This window comes from Canis lupus, chromosome 4 (genome assembly GCF_048164855.1).
Source record: "Canis lupus baileyi chromosome 4, mCanLup2.hap1, whole genome shotgun sequence".
NCBI classification, from domain to species: Eukaryota; Metazoa; Chordata; class Mammalia; order Carnivora; family Canidae; genus Canis; species Canis lupus.
Genome location: NC_132841.1, coordinates 81,333,791 through 81,352,100, shown reverse-complemented (window position 1 = coordinate 81,352,100; position 18,310 = coordinate 81,333,791). Strand labels below are relative to the sequence as shown.

The following is an 18,310-nucleotide window of genomic DNA, read 5'->3' as shown; positions in this document are numbered from 1 at the left end:
CTTCCTTTCTACTCCAGTTTCATGTATATGCTACATATCCAGTTTAGTTTGGGTTTTGTTTGTTTGTTTGTTTTTAAGATTTTATTTATTTATTTGAGAAAGAGAGAGAACGAGGAAGCTGGAGAGACAGAGGTAGAAGCAGACTCCCCATTGAGCAGGGAACCTCACGTGGGGCTCCATCCCAGGACCCTGGGATTATGACCTGAGCTGAAGGCAGATGCTTAACGGAGTCGCCCAGGCACCCCCCAATTTAGTTTACTATATTGTCCCCCTCCCTATTCTTTTCTGGAAAGATTTTAAAAATCCAATTTAAATTCAGTAAAAGCAATTCAAGCACTATTTTTTCTATTTAGGCTATCAGATAATTTTTTCAAGACAAAATTATAAGAACATATATATTGTATATAACAATAAATGTTTGCTTTAATTGCAAAATATTATGCAAATTTATTTATATTGGATCATATTTTTCTCTTCCCATCCATTTTTGAGTGAAAATTGCTTTCTGAAAGTAAATTTGTCCTTAAATGTATTGAAATCATTGAATAACTATGAAAGAATAATAAAATCAGATGTCAAAATGTTAAGTGATATTATTCACACTCACATGGGAAAATATTAATATAATATATTAACCTTAATTATAATATTTCTAACTATGAGCCATGGTTCATGGTTTGCATTTTAAACTTGCATTTTAAAATATTCACTTTTTTAAGGTCTTCAAACACATAGACCATTTCCCTTAAAATAAAATTGTGTATAAATTCATTATACCAGTTCTATTATTTCAGATGTGTGTAAAATAATCACAAAGAAGACTGAATGACTTTTGGAAATTATACTTATTAGAAAGTATAAAGCAGTAAAACCAGATTTTATGTTGCTTGATGCAAAGACTAACTTGTGGAATCTGTCCTTTTTAAATTAGTATAAGCTTCTCCTTCCCAAACTACTTTAGTTTGTATTTTTACAAACAGGAACACTATCCTACATAACCACATTATAACCACAGTATCAGAATATTAACATTGATATATCACTACTACCTAATATTTGAACCCTACTTAAGTTTCAGCACTTGCTCTTATAATGTTCTTTATAGCAGAATGATCCAGCTCAGAATGAAGCTTCCATGTAGTTGACCTCTTTTTATGCTCTTTCAGTGTTGAACAGTTTCTCCTTTTGCTTTGATTTACAAGATCTTGACACTGATGATTTCAAGTCACTTTGTAGAACATCCCTCAGTTTTTTTTTTTTTTTCCTCATGCTTAAATTCAAGGTATGCTTCTTTTGTGGGACTATAGCAAAGTGAATCTGTGTTTTCATTGTATCTCCTCATGTAATGTGTGCACTTGACTTATCCTGATGATAATCCCATTGACCACTGATTGATTAAAATAGGGTCTGCCAAGCTGCTCAACTAGAAAGATCCTCTCCACCAATTTTTCTCAAGTGTTTTGCAGTGAGGTTCTTTGAAACTATGTATATAGCTCGTATCTAATTAATATTTCAATAAATGAATTTATTTATTTGTATCAACATGGGCTCACTTAGTTTTCTTGTTTGCTCATTAGGGTATAATCCCTTCAGTTTAATCATTATTTTCATGGTCACATTGTCAACAATTTGACCTTTCAAGGCGCTCCATTATTCTTATTTCCTTTCTTTCCTTTTTTTTTTTTTTTTTTGGCAGGATCATCTCTTAATTTCTTATTCCAGCCCTGGAGTCAGCTCTATCTCAAAATGCCCTGATTCTTTTCAATGAAGAATGAGACTGGACAACCACAATCTGGGCACTGGATGTCCTCACTGTTTCCCTCAGGTGCTCATCCTCTGTCTTGATAGATGATAAATAGATATATAGATGATAGATAGAGATAAATAATAATGTATTTGTGTATGTATATGTATATACATAACATATATATAATATATATGAAACTTACATTTTTAAGTATCTACATATATACACACATTAGATACTTTTACATACTTATTTCTATATATTGGAAATCATTATTTCATTATCAATACATCTAATTTCAATCCAATATCAATGTTCATACTTGTTTATTCACATTCTATGTTGTAACTCATTCTCTGACACTGAAAAATCTGTTTTGTTTCTTTTTTTCAACTTTATTTATTTGATTAATCCTTCAGTGTGACCAATCTCTCATCTCTGCCACCTTCTTCTTAGCACAGATCCCTCCTTCCCATGACACCTTGAGCCAAAATGGCTTTTTCTGATCCTTAGTTACATAACAAATAAAAATAACCAAAGAACAAATAAATGCCCCAAATCTTGCACTATTGTGATGTTTCAAGTTTATTCTAGTATTCTTTCTCAGAAGACTGAAACAATTCATATTACATGACAGAGGGAGAGCAAATGATTTCTGTAGTGATGATAGATCTAAGAGTTTTACCTTAACTCAGATATGTTTGCTGGAGTTCTGGAGATATTCCTATCACCTAGTTGTCAGTCCTCAGCATATTATGACACTCAGCCTGTCATCTTTTAACTGTGAAGCTCATTCATTCGCTCGTGCATTCAACAAATGCTTACTGACCTTGTACTCAACGCTGGAAATGTGAAGGGGAGTAAAATCAGTCACAATCTCTTTCTTCTTGCACCTTATCTTTCAGTGGTGAAAAAGAAAAAAAAAAGAGTGAAAAACAAACAAATGGTAATATTTCATGCAGTGCATCATGGAGGAAGCAGCTTTTTGAGAAAACAAATATCAGGGAAGATCACATTTGGACTTAATTGTAAAGGGACAACCTCTCTAATACAATTTAAGCTGCTAAATAAGACTGAAGCAAGAGATTCCAATGTGAGGAAAGTATATGTGGGATAGAAGATGGCAGGAGGAAAAAATCCTGCATCAGGAAAGGACTGGAAGAAACCAGTTTGCATTCAACATAACCAGAAACTGGGATGAAATGACAGTAGGTTGGAGATAGAGTAGAAGTGGAAGAGGCTGTATCTTGCCTACTTTGGTATATCTGAAAATACTGAGTATTTCCACAGCAAGGAGCGGCCATTATTAGATTTATATCTATAAACAAAACTTTGCAATTCTGTGCAGAACCAATGATAGAGTACTGTAGTATAGTCCAAGACTAATCAAATGATGGCCTGCATGCCAAATCTGATGCACGACTTGCTTTGTTTTGTTCAAGGATTTAATAGACCTTATTTTTAGAGCATTTTTAGATTCACAGGAAACTTGAAAGGAAGGTACAGAGATTTCCCATATACCCCAAACCCCTACACATGTAGATCTTCCTATTATTAGTATTGCCCACCAAAGTGATACATTTGTTACAAGTGATGAACTTACATTGACATGTCATTACCACCTAAAGTCCATACTTGACCTTATTATGCTCAACTCTTGGTGTTGTACATTCTATGGGGTATGTGCATAAATGAAATATATCCATCACTATAGTGTTATAACGAGTACTTTCACTGTGCTCTGCCCTCCCTTCCCCAACCCCTGCTAACCACGGATCATTTTTCTGTCTTCATAATTTTGTCCTTTACAGAATATTTGATATTTGGAATAATATGGTCACACAGCCTTGCCAGATTGCCTTCTTTTACTTTGTAATATACACTTAAGTTTCCTCCATGTCTTTTCACGGCTTTATAGCTCATTAATTTTTAGTCCTGAATATCGTTCCATTGTCAGAAAGTGTCATGCCTATTTTTCTATTCATCTACTGAAGGATATCTTGTTCCCTTCTATGTTTTTGCAATTATGAATAAAGCTGCTATAAACGTGTGTGCCAGTTTTTGTGCAAACATAAATTTCACTGCCTATTTTTGTGAATAAACTTTTATTGGGGATGCAACCATCCTGGTTTTTGTAACACTTTCTCACTATAATGGCAAAATTCAGTAATTGCCACACAGACCCTATGATTCATAAAGCCTAAGATATTTATTATGTGGGTGTTAATAGAAAATGTTTGTTGACCACTGATTTTGGAGATAAAATAATAGTAAATGTGACCAAAATTTTGGTATTATACATAGTAATACCTGGATAGTTTTGAGATCTAAGTAAGCAAGCAGGATGAAAAGAGAAAAGGAAGAAGGTCTCTAATTTTCCAGTTTTAGATACAGATGGATTGTGGTCTTTTTAACTGTGATGTAAAAACTGTGAATAGTATTAGGTGTTTTTTTAAAAATTTTTATTTATTTATTTATGATAGTTACACAGAGAGGGAGAGAGAGAGAGAGAGAGAGAGAGAGAGAGAGAGAGAGGCAGAGACACAGGCAGAGGGAGAAGCAGGCTCCATGCACCGGGAGCCCGACGTGGGATTCGATCCCGGGTCTCCAGGATCGCGCCCTGGGCCAAAGGCAGGCGCTAAACCGCTGCGCCACCCAGGGATCCCTAGTATTAGGTTTTGTTAATTATTTTTTCCTTCTGCTACAACAAAGTACCATAAACTTATTTGCTTACAAACACATTAATTAATTCTCTTACAATGCTATAGGTCAGAGGATTTACGTGAGCCTCACTGGGCTAAAATCAAGGTGTTGATTAAGCTGTATTTTTTTTTTTTTTCTGGAGACCCTATAGGAGAATCTGTTTCCTTGCCCCAGAAGACCATTTTCACCCATTTTTCTTCCTTGTAATTGATAGAAATGAGCATTTCTAGGTGTATATCATGGGTTGGAAAAATTACTACATGCTTTATATATGTTGTCTAATTTCTAAAAAACATTTTTTTTTATTTATTCATGAGAGACACAGAGAGAGAGGCAGAGACACAGGCAGAGGGAGAAGCAGGCTCCATGCAGGGAGCTCAATGCGGGACTCGATCCCAGGACCCTGGGATCACAGCCTAAGCCAAAGGTAGATGCTCAACCATTGAGCCACCCAGATGTCCCTAAAGATTTTATTTATTTATTCATGAGAGACACACACAGAGAGAGAAGCAGAGACACAGGCAAAGGGAGAAGCAGGCTGGGAGCCTGTTGTGGGATTTGATCCCAGGACTTTGGGATCATGATCTGAGCTAAAGACAGATGCTGAACTGCTGAGCCACAAAGGCATCCCATGTTGTCTCATTCATTTGTCAAAACAACTCAATGAAACAGATGTTACTTTTACCATTTAAAATTAAAAACTGAGGCTTCAGACAACTCAAAGTTCTTCCTATAATCGTTTTGATGAGCTAAACTTCAAACCTGTGAATTACGGAAATGTAATAGTTATGCATTTCTTCTTTTCACTATGACCTGCATATCACTATGACTATTGCTACACCTAAAGCAACAGTGTTGTAAATTTCTAATCATTCTTTTAATTTGACCTCAGGCAGGAAAGGTTCTTAGTTCTTAAGGACTCATAGGATTATGTTGTAACCACCTGCATGAGCCAAGATGCTGTCCCCATCTTAAAATCCTTAATCTTCATCATCTCTGCAAAGTTCCTTTTTCCATATAACATGTTCACAGGTTTCAAGGACTAGTATGTGGCCATTTGGGGAGGATATTATAGTGCCTGCTACTTGCAGATTTAGAGAGAACTTCACAGGTTCAGTCTGAGATGCCCCTGAGACTTCTAAGCAGATGTAACTATTAGGTAGGTTTATTTTTTTAATAACAGCTTTACTGAGATATAGTTAATATACTGCAGAATTCACCCATTTAAATTGTACAAGTCAATAATTGTGCAAACATTACCACAACATAGTTTTAGGATATTTTCATCACACCCCAAACAAATCCATTCTACCCTTTTCTTCCCCTAGTCCTGGATCACCACTGATCTAATCTCCAACTCTATAGAATTGCTTATTTGTGAATCCATTACACAAATGGATCACACAATGTGATTTTGGGTGATTGGATTCTTTCACCTTATGTAATGTTTTCAAAGTACTTCCATATCGTGGATGTATCAATACTTCATATTTATTGCTAAATGATACAACATTGTATGGATATACCACATTGGGTGGACATTTGGGTTGTTTCCATTATTTTGATATTAGGAATCATGCAATTGTGTACATTTATTTTTGTATCTACATTCATTTTTATTTCTCTTGAGTATATAGTTAGGGATAGAATTACTGAGACAGACAGTACTTCTATCATTATTTTGAAGGGATTCCTGAACTGTTTTCCAAAGTGTCTGCACCATTGTGCAATCCAGCAAGGTATAGGAGTTCAAATTTTCCACATTCTCATAGGCATTGTTTTTGTCTATCTTTAATTTTGGTCATCGTAGTGGGTGTAAATTGATATATCATTGTGATTTTGATTTGCATTATCCCTGATTACTAAATATATTTGGCATCTTTTCTCTTGTTTCTTGGTCATTTATATATATTCTTTAAAAACATACTATCCAAATCCTTTGCTGTATTTCAAAATTGACCTGTCTTTTTTTATTGTTTAGCTATAAATAAATTGGCCGTAAATATAAGGGCTTATTTCTGGATTTCAATCCTGTTCCATTGAACTATATATTTACATTTTTGAGATAAATTCACGGGCTTCTTTACTCTAGATTTGAAGTAGGCTTGAAAATTAGGACATGTGAGTCTAACGTTGTTTGTTCTTTATTTTTAAAATAGTGTTGCTATTATTGGTCTCTGAATTTCTCTAGAACTTTAAAATCATCTTGTCAATTGCTGCAAAAAATGTCAACTTCACTTTTATTGGGATTGTTTTGAATTTGTGGATCATTTTAAGGAGTATAACCATCTTATATCATGTTTTCTTATTGATGAACATGGGGTGTCTTCATTTACTTAGATCTTTTAAAATTTTTGCTAACAATGCTTTGGAGTTTTCAAAGTATAGGTTTTGCTTTTTTTTTTTTTTTTTAGCTAAATATATCCCTGAGTATTTTTAAAGATATAATTATAAAGAAATTATTTTGTTTATTTCATTTTCGGAATATTCCTTTTTAGTGTATGGGCATAAAACTTGTTTTGGTATATTGACATCATATTCTAGCATCTTGTTGAACTTGTTTATTAGTTCTAATAGATTTTTAGAGTACTTCTTAGGATTTTCTGCATGCAAGATCATGCGATTTACAAATAGAATTTTGCTTCTTTCCGAACTGGATACAATTCATTCATCCATTCATTCATTTATTCATTGTCTAACTGCCCTGGATATAACTTCTAGTAAAATGCTAAATAGAAGTGGTGGTAGAAGAATCCTTGTTTTATCCCTGATTTTAAGAGGAAATTCAGTCTTCATCATCAAGTATGCCATTTGCTGTATGTATTCTTTAGATGTCTTTTATATAAGATTGAAGAAGTTCCCTTCCACTCCTAGTTTGTTGAGTGTCTTTGTCAAAAAGATAGTTGATACTGTTAGTCTATATAAATCTGCTTCAAAAAGTAAATTTATCACCATTAACTTGAAATCTAAATCATTATGTATCATCACAATAGTTCACATAAGGTAGCAAGATATACAAGAGGAGATGGACAACAAAAATAATATAAAAAAGCTTGATCCTTACTGTTATAGTGGGTCTTGAAGACTATGTCAAAAATAAAAACTACCTTCTTACATTACTGATCTCATATTTCCTCTCTTTTACCTCAGCAGATTGACTGAACTGAATCCTTCAATATATATGTGTACACACACACACACACACACACATAGATATACATGCATATACATCTTTTGCTTTATGATCTGAACCTTTGGGGAATCTATATTGGATTGTCATAATGTTCCACTGAGCAGTGCTGTTGGACACAGAAGTCTTAATAGGCATCCCAATGAATCTCTGAAGGACATAGCATCCATAATCTTGAAAAGTTACAGGCCATTTCCCAGGCATAGAGACATTTAGGAAGTTTCTGTGCTTAACTACCTAAGATGAATTATTAATGCTGGTACACCAAAACCATTTTTTTCTGGTGACCCTCAGATTGATTTTTTTATTTTTGTTAGGATTAAGTGGACCATGATCTTTTTTTTTTTTTTTTCTTCCTGAGCCAGACAACCAGAGTCAGAGAGGGAGAGAGGGTATTTTTTTTCCCTAGGCTAAATAGTAGGGTTTATGTTAAGTCCTATTGAAGACAATTATTTCCTACTTTGTCCTAGACCTTGAACTGATAAGACCTACTGCAGATGGTGCATGGTTACTTGGTTGCAATCTGACCGCTCATGTGTTGGACTATATATGCAGGATAGTCTGGGAACAGAGATCTAGGAAAGATATTGCATCCCAACTCTGATATTAGAAGAGGAAGTAGGGCTTATAATACAATATAAATGTAAGTTTAGTTTGATATATTTGGAAATATAATTGTTTTGATTATCCTTAATACAAGGCTTCCCTCAATCTGGCAGCACTGCAACCACTAGTTTCCTGTAAGAATCTGGATACAGTTAAGAAACTATTCTCAGTGAATAACTGCCAGCTCAGTGGCTCCTAGTGCTGCTGAAAATATATTCCTAGCACTTTGTTAAAACAAACTCATGTGTCACGAGTTATCTATTTCTCCAAGCCTCCAAGACAGCCAACGGAAAGAAAGACTTTAGACGCCAACTGCACTACTAACAGGGTCAGCTTATTCTAATCCTCCCTAACCTGAATCATCGCCTATTCAAATTAAGTACTCTTAACACCCAAACTCTTAAAGCAGATAATTATATAATTGTGAAGCAGAATGCCACATTCCCTTTGCCTCATAGGTTTGTGATAGAAAGAATACAACTTCCAACTGAGCTCTCTCTTTTCAGTCTGGAGATTATTATAGGGAAAATGTTCAGTTGCTCTAACCATCCTCTGCATGGAAGAAACGTTTTCTATTCTTATTGGAAAAAGCCTAACATTAACTCTGTAAAGTTTCACTGAGGCATGAACAGAAGCAGAGCAGAAGCAGAACAAGGATGCCTTGTTTCTTATTTCATTTAACACGCCCACTTGCAAGTGCCTTCTCTTCCTACTACCTTCTGTGCTTCAGAAATTGAGGAATAATCTAACTAGACAGTACATACCTCACAAAGTCAAACTATATGTCTCATTCTTCTCATTCTGCCTCATCTTTTGTGCTTTTTAATAGAGAAATTGATTTCAAAATCTACTCCATATTGTCTCAGGTTTTTTTTGTTCAAGGGATATGTGGTAATTTCATGTAGAGGCTAACAATGTTTACGCAAACTTTGAGGATCATTTACAAAAGACCTGCTTTTTCAGAATTTTTCTGTGATGATTGCCATGACACTAATACATTATATGTTGTCTATTTTTTCTTCTAATACGTTCACATGGAAGGAAATACGAATATAGTGTTAAGTCAATAAAACATAACAGTATAGAATGGGATAATCTTCCATTTACTTGTTGATCCTATGATAAGATATTTATCTGAAAATTTGTATCCTGGGAGGAAAAAAAGCAGAGTAGTGAATAAGTGAACAAGTGAAATTGCCAATTATCAAAACAATCCTATATGCCAGGTCATTGGGAATAACCAAGTTGGGAAGGTAACAAAAGCTGATTCAGGGTTCATCTGGTTTCTTTCGATGCCATATGACTTACATCTATGCCAATCCCTTTACTCAATAAAGAGAAGTCATGCTTTGAGTTTCATATTATTTCAATGACCAAAACAGACAAACAAAACCTGTAGAAATTCATCTCCCTATCCTGTAGGATTAGGTAGCAATAGTAACAGGTTGGTTACTCTCTCATCTTTAAGTAAAGATCTGATGAAATGTCTTTCAACAGATATTTGCTCAACAAACACTCTTACCTTTTAAATAGAAAAAAGTTGTCAATATTTATAATATTCTACACTTCATGGCAACTAACATTTTTGAGATGCCTTTTTTATGCGTTCCTCTGAAGAATAGGAAACAGACAAAATGACAGACTATAATGATAAGTTAATATATCACTAACAAGAACATGTTTATATCCAAATAAATATAATACATTTAATAATATCTAGTGAACCATCATTCTAAATACTTTATCATTCTACATATTTTCTATTTTTATAGTTCCACTTTTTATGCATCATAAATGTTTTTGGTGGTAAATATGTTTTTGGTGGTAAATGCTTTTGTCATTATTGTTGTTTTTAGTAACTTTATTGTGATGTAATTTACATAGCATAATAATTCACTCAGGTAACAATCCAGTGAATTTTAGTTTAAAAAACAAAGTTGGGTAGCCATTGCCCGAATTATTTTTTTTAAATCTATATTTAATTATTTTAGAGAGACAGCAAGAGAGCATGAGCAGGGAGACAGGGAGAGTCAGGGAGAGAATCTCAAGCAGACGCCCACTGAGTGCAGAGCCCAATGGGCAGCTCTGTCCCACAACCCTGAGACCATGACCTCAGCAGAAACCAAGAGTCTGATACTTAACTGACTGAGCCTCCCAGGCACCCCCAGAATTCAATTTATAATAGCAATACCATAGCAAATAGAAACCTGTGCCTGTTTCCAGCCATACTTATTACTACCCACAATTCCAGTTAACATGAGTCTACATTCTCTCTCTGTTACTTCTTTTAATTTCATAAAAAATGCATCATAGTATATTTTAAGATATTTATTCTCTTACATTATAATTAATATTTTATTATGTCAGTAATTAAAATTCATTGTTAATTGTTTTATAATATTCTAAGGTATGAATATACCATTATTCATTTTTCACTCTCCCATAGGTAAGCTTTCTACTTATTTAAAATATCTATCATTGAGAACAATACAACTATCAACACATTGTATTTCAATACTCCTAGTCGAAAGGCACATGTGTTCATTTCCTACTAAAAATAAATATTTTTTTTCATATGCTTATTAACATAAGTGATTATTATTCTGTGAAACACCTGCTTAACTCTTTTTAGCAATTTTTGTTGGAATTTATGTTTTCTGGTTCATTTTTCCCCACATTTTCACAGTAATTAATGTCCACTGTGTGTAGGCATCACTTTTTATATTTATTTTATTTAACCAAATGTCATGAGCATTTTCCTTTCCTTTACATGTCGTTAAAGAACATGACTTGTAATTATCATTTCTTATGTTGTATATCTCCTTGTCATTTCTTATGTTGTATACCTCCTTGCTCTTTCCAGGTTGATTGAGATATCTAAAAATAAGAAAGGTAAATGACATATATTCTTTCCTACGTTCAATGGTTTCAATTAGGTGTCAGTTTTGTCAGAGATGAGAAGTCACTTTATATCATCAGAAATACATACATTCACAAATACAAAGGTCATGGTTGCTGGTTATGGCCTTTAGAGAATTTTGTGTTGTTGGTTTTCCAGGAAAATTCATTTATTCCCAAGTTTTGTAAGAAGTCACAGTTTGAATGAATACTAATTTAAGCGACTCTTCTTTAATTCTAATGTAAATTCAGTTTTGATATGACATACATAGTTATCTTTGCTAATACTTGGTATGGAGAAAGATAACCATGTTAATGGCTATCCATGGAGAGATATTTAGACATAGATACTCTATGTTTAGACACACCATCTTGCCAGGTAACATCCTAGTTCTTACAAAGTATTAATGATACAAAAAAGAAAGAGAAAAGGAAAGAAGGAGAGGAGGGACAGAAAGACAGTGAAAACAAATAATCATTAATTTAAAAATACTAATAGGAAAAATCAAGAAAAAAAATCACCTAATCCTGCCACATATAGTCACGATTTTTAATATTTCTGTTGTTATGTTCAGTTAAAACTAGCAAATGTATAACAACTGTTAAGCCTCTTTACAATTTCTCATGGAGTAGCGTAAAAGGAAAACAAACAAACCCTCTGTTTCTTACTTTACTCACAGAATATTTCTATATTCCAAATGTGTGGATTTCCCATATGGAGCAATGTTCCAATACTCAGTGGACACCAACTGCTGTCTTACAAATTTAACTCAATCATGACACTTTCTAGCTGATCCCATAGGATAAGGGCTCAGTCCAACAAACCTTGCCTTCAGACACCAACTGCAAGTCCAGATTGCCATCTACACTTCTGAACAACCCGTTATAAATTAAGATTTCCACGACTCTCTTTCTCAGGCTCAACAATTCACTAGAATCATTCATAAAACTCACAGGAATATTTACTCACATTTAGCAATGTATTATAAAAAGATATAACTCAAGAATAGCCAGATGGAAAAGACTCATAAGGCAAGGTATGGGAGAAACACGGAGCTTTCATGTCCTCTCTAGGCACACCACCCTCCCCAAACCTCCACATGTTTCCCAACCTGGAAACATATCAAATCTCATTTTTCAAGGGTTTTTATAGAGCTCAATCTCTACCCCCACCCCTTTTTCCTTCCCAGAGGTCTGTGGGTAGAGCTGAAAGCTTCAATTCTAATCATTTAATCTTTCTGATGACCAGCTCTATTCTAAGGTTATCCAGAGATACCACCTTAACTCATTATCCTTTTGATAAGCTTTTCTTAGACTAGTAATTAAGTAAATATTCTTTTCACATATTAATTGGATATTTTTACCATCTTATGTGGATTTTGTCCTTATAATTTTGACTCATTTTAAATTAGATTTTTTTTTTACTTTTCTTTTTTTTTTTTTTTTTACTTTTTTAAAAGATTTTATTTATCTCTTTGAGAGAGAGAGAGAGAGGAGAGAGAGAAAGAGCACAAGCAGGGAGAGCAGCAGAAGTGGGAGAAGCAGACTCCCCACTGAGCGGGGATCCTGACTTGGTGCTCGATTCCTGGAACCTTGGGCCAATGACCTGAGCTGATGGCAGAAGTTTAACCAACTAAGCCACTCAGACGTCCCACGGTTTTTCACTTTTTCTATCATATATTTGAAGGCTTTTGTTGTTGTTGTTGTAGGTACTTCTAGTGTTCTCTATTAGGTGTCTCCTTTATTTTTTAGCTTTAATCCTTGGGTAGCATTTTTGTAGCATTATAAAACTACTATAATTTTGTTTAAATCTTTTTTTTTTAATTTTTATTTATTTATGATAGTCACAGAGAGAGAAAGAGAGAGGCAGAGACATAGGCAGAGGGAGAAGCAGGCTCCATGCACCGGAAGCCCGATGTGGGATTCGATCCCGGGTCTCCAGGATCGCGCCCTGGGCCAAAGGCAGGCGCCAAACCACTGCGCCACCCAGGGATCCCCTATAATTTTGTATAATGAGAACAGAAAGATCGACAAGTAGACCCTTTATTAATATTTGAGCAATCAGTTACTTAAAAAATATTAACTGAATTCAGCATAGTTGTAATATACCTGGAATATCCTTATTATACTCAACTGGAATATCCTTATTACACTCAATTTTAAACTTTTCTCTTGTGTATGTCCATCGAGGACTTTTCATTCCAAAGTTTATATCTGTTGTCAGTGGCCTTTTCAGGCAGAGATCAAAGGAAGAATATTCGATATAGATTCCAAACACAGAGAAAAGATCTGAAGCAGGGAATCAAAGAGGAGTTTCCCCTGAGATTTCATTTTCTCATTTCTTCTCACTGTGGTGAAGAATCAAAATGTTAAATTCTAAATTCTAAGAAAAAGATGAACCAAAAATCACCCTGGAATAAATTCAACGCTCAGTTAGATTCTAATCTACCATCAGATATAACATTCAGTTTTCTATCACTTAGATTGCAATAACATTGTTTTCCTCTTTTATATTACTTTTGCTTACAAAAGCATCTGTGTGTGTGCATGGGCTTCAGGAATTATGTGAAATATTGGACAGTGCAATATTTTACATATTTTTTCATTTAATCCTTACAATAATTCTGAGGTGTGACTAATTCTTTTTTGTATTTTACAACTGAAAATAACACATCATAAAAGGCTAATTGACCCTTGAAGGATTACACAAGGAGTAGAATAAGGAATTTGAGACTGAAAGTTCATTTTTGTATTTTTGATTAAAGTTATTAATACATCTAGATTTATCCTTCTTCTAATATTAAGGTGATTTCTGTCTATAAATCAGTTATAGAGATGATGTTTTCTTCCAGAGATATAATGCAGCTTATTTGCTATCTATGCTTTTACAGTTATTCTGGTGTAAAGATGGCCAGGGTTAAGGAACAGGGAAACACTAAATTTTAGTATAAAAACAGGATTTTAATCTTTTTAACATTTAGCAATGTAAAAACAATGTTATATTTATATGTTTTATCTGGCCAATTCTCAGTTCTTTATGAAATAGTTTCTACTTATTATCATTTCAGTTTATCTCAATTTTTTTCTCTTACTTTATGTTTTGATTTTCTGTTTATGGTAAACATCTCTTTGATTATGCAAAGGGTTAGCATATTCCTGGTTGATTTCAGGCAACAGTCTTTTAAACCTGATTTTTAATCTAGTTATTTAATGCTACCAATATATTAACAGAGAGTACTATGTCTTTGCGTGTTCTTCTATAACACTGCCATAAAAACCCAGAGAATTTTAGATTACTTAACCAAGATGCATTACACAAGATATATAATATTTCATTTTACCAACTTCAATTAATGCCCAACTATATATTGAATAACTATAAAATGCTTTGATAGGAATTGTGAAAATAAAAAATAAAGTGGAATACTTGGTGCCCATTTTAATGATCCTAGGGGCACTATATGAAGCACTTAGAGGCATAAATCTAATCATTAATCCTTCAACATTTTTTTTCCCATTCCCATTGCTAGGAATGAGGGCTGCTCACTACCATCGCCCTCTTGGCAGCAGGCTCCTAAATGAGACTGTGGACAGTGGTATCCATGTTAATTTTTTTTTTTCAAAACGTTATGTTTCTTTTAGATTTGAATTTTTGTATATACTCTTTCTTTTCATATAGAAGTGTTTCTGTATTGTCAGTTTGGGCTGTCAACAAAATACCACAAACTGGATGGCTTAAACAACAGAAATTTATTTTCTCACAATTCTAGAGGTTGGAAGTCTAAGGTGTTGGCAGTACTGGTTTATGCTGAGGCCTCTCTCTTTAGGCTTACAGAGGGCCGCCTTTTAACTATGTTCTTACATAGCCTTTTCTCTGTACAAGCACAGAGAGAGAGAAAGAGAGAGATCTGACATTATCCCCTCCTCTTACAAGGACACAAGTCCTATTATTTCAAGATCTCATTTTTTATGAGCTTATTTTAACTTTAAGTACTTACAACAAGTCTTATTTCCAAATACAATCACATTGGTGGTTAGGTCTTCAACATATGAATTTGGGAGGATGACATAATTCACTCTATATTTACATGTAGGCTCTCAAAATGAGTATGCAAAAATATTTTTTTCTATAGCCCAACTTATTTATATAGCCCAATGATTCAATTATATATGTATATATTATATGTTATATTTCTATGTCTACAACTTACAGAAGTCATAAAATTATTTGTAATGATTGAGATGATATTCAATAGACTTAGCATTCTAAGTAATATAAAATTATTATTCTCCATCTCTTTTTTTTTAAGATTTTTATTTATTTATTCATGAGAGACACAGGGAGAGAGAGGCAGAGACACAGGCAGAGGGAGAAGCAGGCTCCATGCAGGGAGCCCAATATGGGACTCAATCCCAGGACTCCAGGGATCCTGGAGCTGAAGACAGATGTTCAACCGCTGAGCAACCCAGCAGTTCTTCATCTCTTTATTGAAAAGGAGTAGTAAGTGAATTAAAATTTAGTGAAAAAAAATATGTTTAACACATTGAATGATTCATGCTAGTGAATAGGTGATGCTACTAAAAATAATGAAAATAACAAATTAGTCATAAACATTTATGTAGACACAATTTTAATAAACTTAATTTCAGGTGAGCTATGCAGTATATAATCTTAATTTCTTTTATTGTACTCATTATAGACTGGGAAGCAAATAAGTAGCACACATGATGTCTTATTAGCAATTACATAAGCAATTGATGAGATATTATTCATTAATAACCTAATGTTGATTATCTCCTTGGTGTACTGGTTGTTTAATTCATTAAGGAAATTAAGATAAAATTATTGATAACTTTATTTTTATATTATTATTATTAAAATGTAATTACTTTTATGGAATAGACTTTTTATAAAAATTGTGTAATGATTTCTAGCCCCTGAAGGGAAAGCTTTTACTTTTTTATTTTTTTTAAGTATATCTTTGTTGACTGCAGCCCATTGATTTGTCTCCACGAAATTAAAAAAAAAATTCAAAATGTTATATTTCTCCATGTTAAATTTGAAGCCTAAAATGATATTAAATATGTGGTGCTTTTGCCCTTTTACCTATAGCTCTACATTTCAAACTGCATGGCAATGTAATAAACAATTAGATTATAATAAATTCTTACATGACAATCACTTCTACACTTATCAGTCTAAACCTGCTAGTTTTTTTCAGAAACATTTGTCATATTTCTTGAAAATAGTATATATCTTGTCTTAGAACTGAAATAGGTGACTAAATATTGCTTTATTTAAGCACAAAAGACAAAAAGTCTTATTTCTTATATTGTTTCTTGTGTCTGGCATCCTGAAAATCATGTTTGTGGGGGGAAAAAAGGAAGAATCAACACATCTTGACTTAATCATGATGGAAAATCAGTAAGAAGATAAAATCAACAAATAAATGACAATGTGGAAAAATAATTAAGATTTATACTTAATAGTTAAAAAAATTGAAGGGTGGGCATGGATTATTTTGAACTGGTTATCTGTGTTTGTAGACAAATAAAGGCATTGTTACAGAGAAAAAGAAACATAATCAATGAAGTAATGTTTATCTGGGGTAGAAACATTTTTTAATGAAGCAAAAAACTACATTGATATGTATCACATGATGGCAAAGCCAGACTGTATAAATTATTGAAAGGAATATAATGAGTAGGACTATATACCGCAATAAATTGCATTTAATATCTTTAAAATACTACAAAAGTGGCAAATAAAGCTCACAGGAAAATCTCCTGAAAGAAGTGAGTACATGCTCTAATCACTCTCTCGCTCCTGATTATAACCTAATGTAGATGCTTGTAGTGGTTGATAATTAAATTTCATAATTTCAATTTCTGTATAATAAGAGGAATCATGGGGGAGGTCAATGGAATTGGGTAATCATTTTTGTTTAATATTCATAATTTACTCAGGTAATTCTGAACTATCCAGTACTGACCATTCATTTTGCTTCTCTGATGTGTCCCTCAGACCTGTATTAGAGAGATGACAAGGAAATTTGAAACTTTAAAAAAAAATCCCTAGATGAATAAACTCAGACCCTTAAAATTGTTCTGAAATTTCACTGCTTAAAATCATTCTATTACTCATTTGACAAATATTGATGCAAAAATTCTCTTAATATTTCTCTTACTATGTGTGTTTTAATATAGGCATTAACCAGTGTTGAGGGAGACGAGGTCTTGCTTCTAACTAGATTGTATTCTAGTGGTGGGAAACAAAATACACCAGTAAAACATGCATTAATTATAAATTTTCAGAGAGTGATAAAAAATTAAAAATAATAAAACTGGAGTAGCTGTTTTTTGGAGCCAGGAATTTAAGTCAGACTGAATGACTAGAGAAAGTCTTGATGTGGAGGTGGTGTTTGAGTTAAGATCTCAATACAAAGAAGGATTCATTTGCGTGTTGAACTAGACAACCAGACACAAGACATTCCAGACAGATGAAACATCAAGCACAAGGTCAAGGTCGCAAGCCAGGTACAAGTTTGTAGCAACTTAGAATTCCAGCATAACTTAAACATATTAAAGGAGGGATGACTGGCAATAGACATAGAAAAAAAAAGAAATATACTCTACCCTGAAAGTAGTGAATTAAAGTATTTAAGAGCTACATGGGCTAAGAGACCTCCATTGGTTGTCATAAGCCAAAGACACACAGTAAAGCATATTACCCCCTAATCATGGCAGACCACTGCAACTTCTATCCAAACTGCTCCAGCAAGTTGTTCCATGTGCTGTTTATATTCTACATCCTGATGAGAAATTTTGATTTAGTAATTTTAATGAAAATAGGGCATATGTTCCAAAAGTCATAAAGTTTATACCCTGTAATTTTGACACTTCTGTAATATTTAATAGGGACAGGACACCCTTTACTTCTCTAAGAGGTCACCTGGGGTTGAGGGGGGCACACAAATTTCAACCGAGCCTGCACACTGATAACACAGATTGTTTTTGAGTCTGCATTCTGGCACAACAGCAGAAAGGAATTGAATTATTAGCTAAAGTGGCTTCTCCAGAATTATTTTAAAAAATCTGAAGCCACCAGTAATCTCTATTCTAAGGCAAGGCAATGGATTATATTTTACTGGTTTCCTCTTGTACAA

General features: G+C 33.6%; 1 long non-coding RNA gene across 2 annotated transcripts in view; it reads right to left on the bottom strand.

The window, feature by feature from the left end:
• Nucleotides 1–2,623: 2,623 nt before the first annotated feature.
• The window catches only part of LOC140632722 (uncharacterized), a 186,520-nt gene continuing 170,833 nt past the window's right edge, over nt 2,624–18,310 (bottom strand). The window contains exon 10 of one of the 2 annotated variants that reach the window (XR_012030416.1): nt 2,624–2,645. This is a non-coding gene — a long non-coding RNA (uncharacterized lncRNA). The remainder of the gene's footprint in view (nt 2,646–18,310) is intronic. The other variant, XR_012030408.1, reaches the window with a different exon arrangement.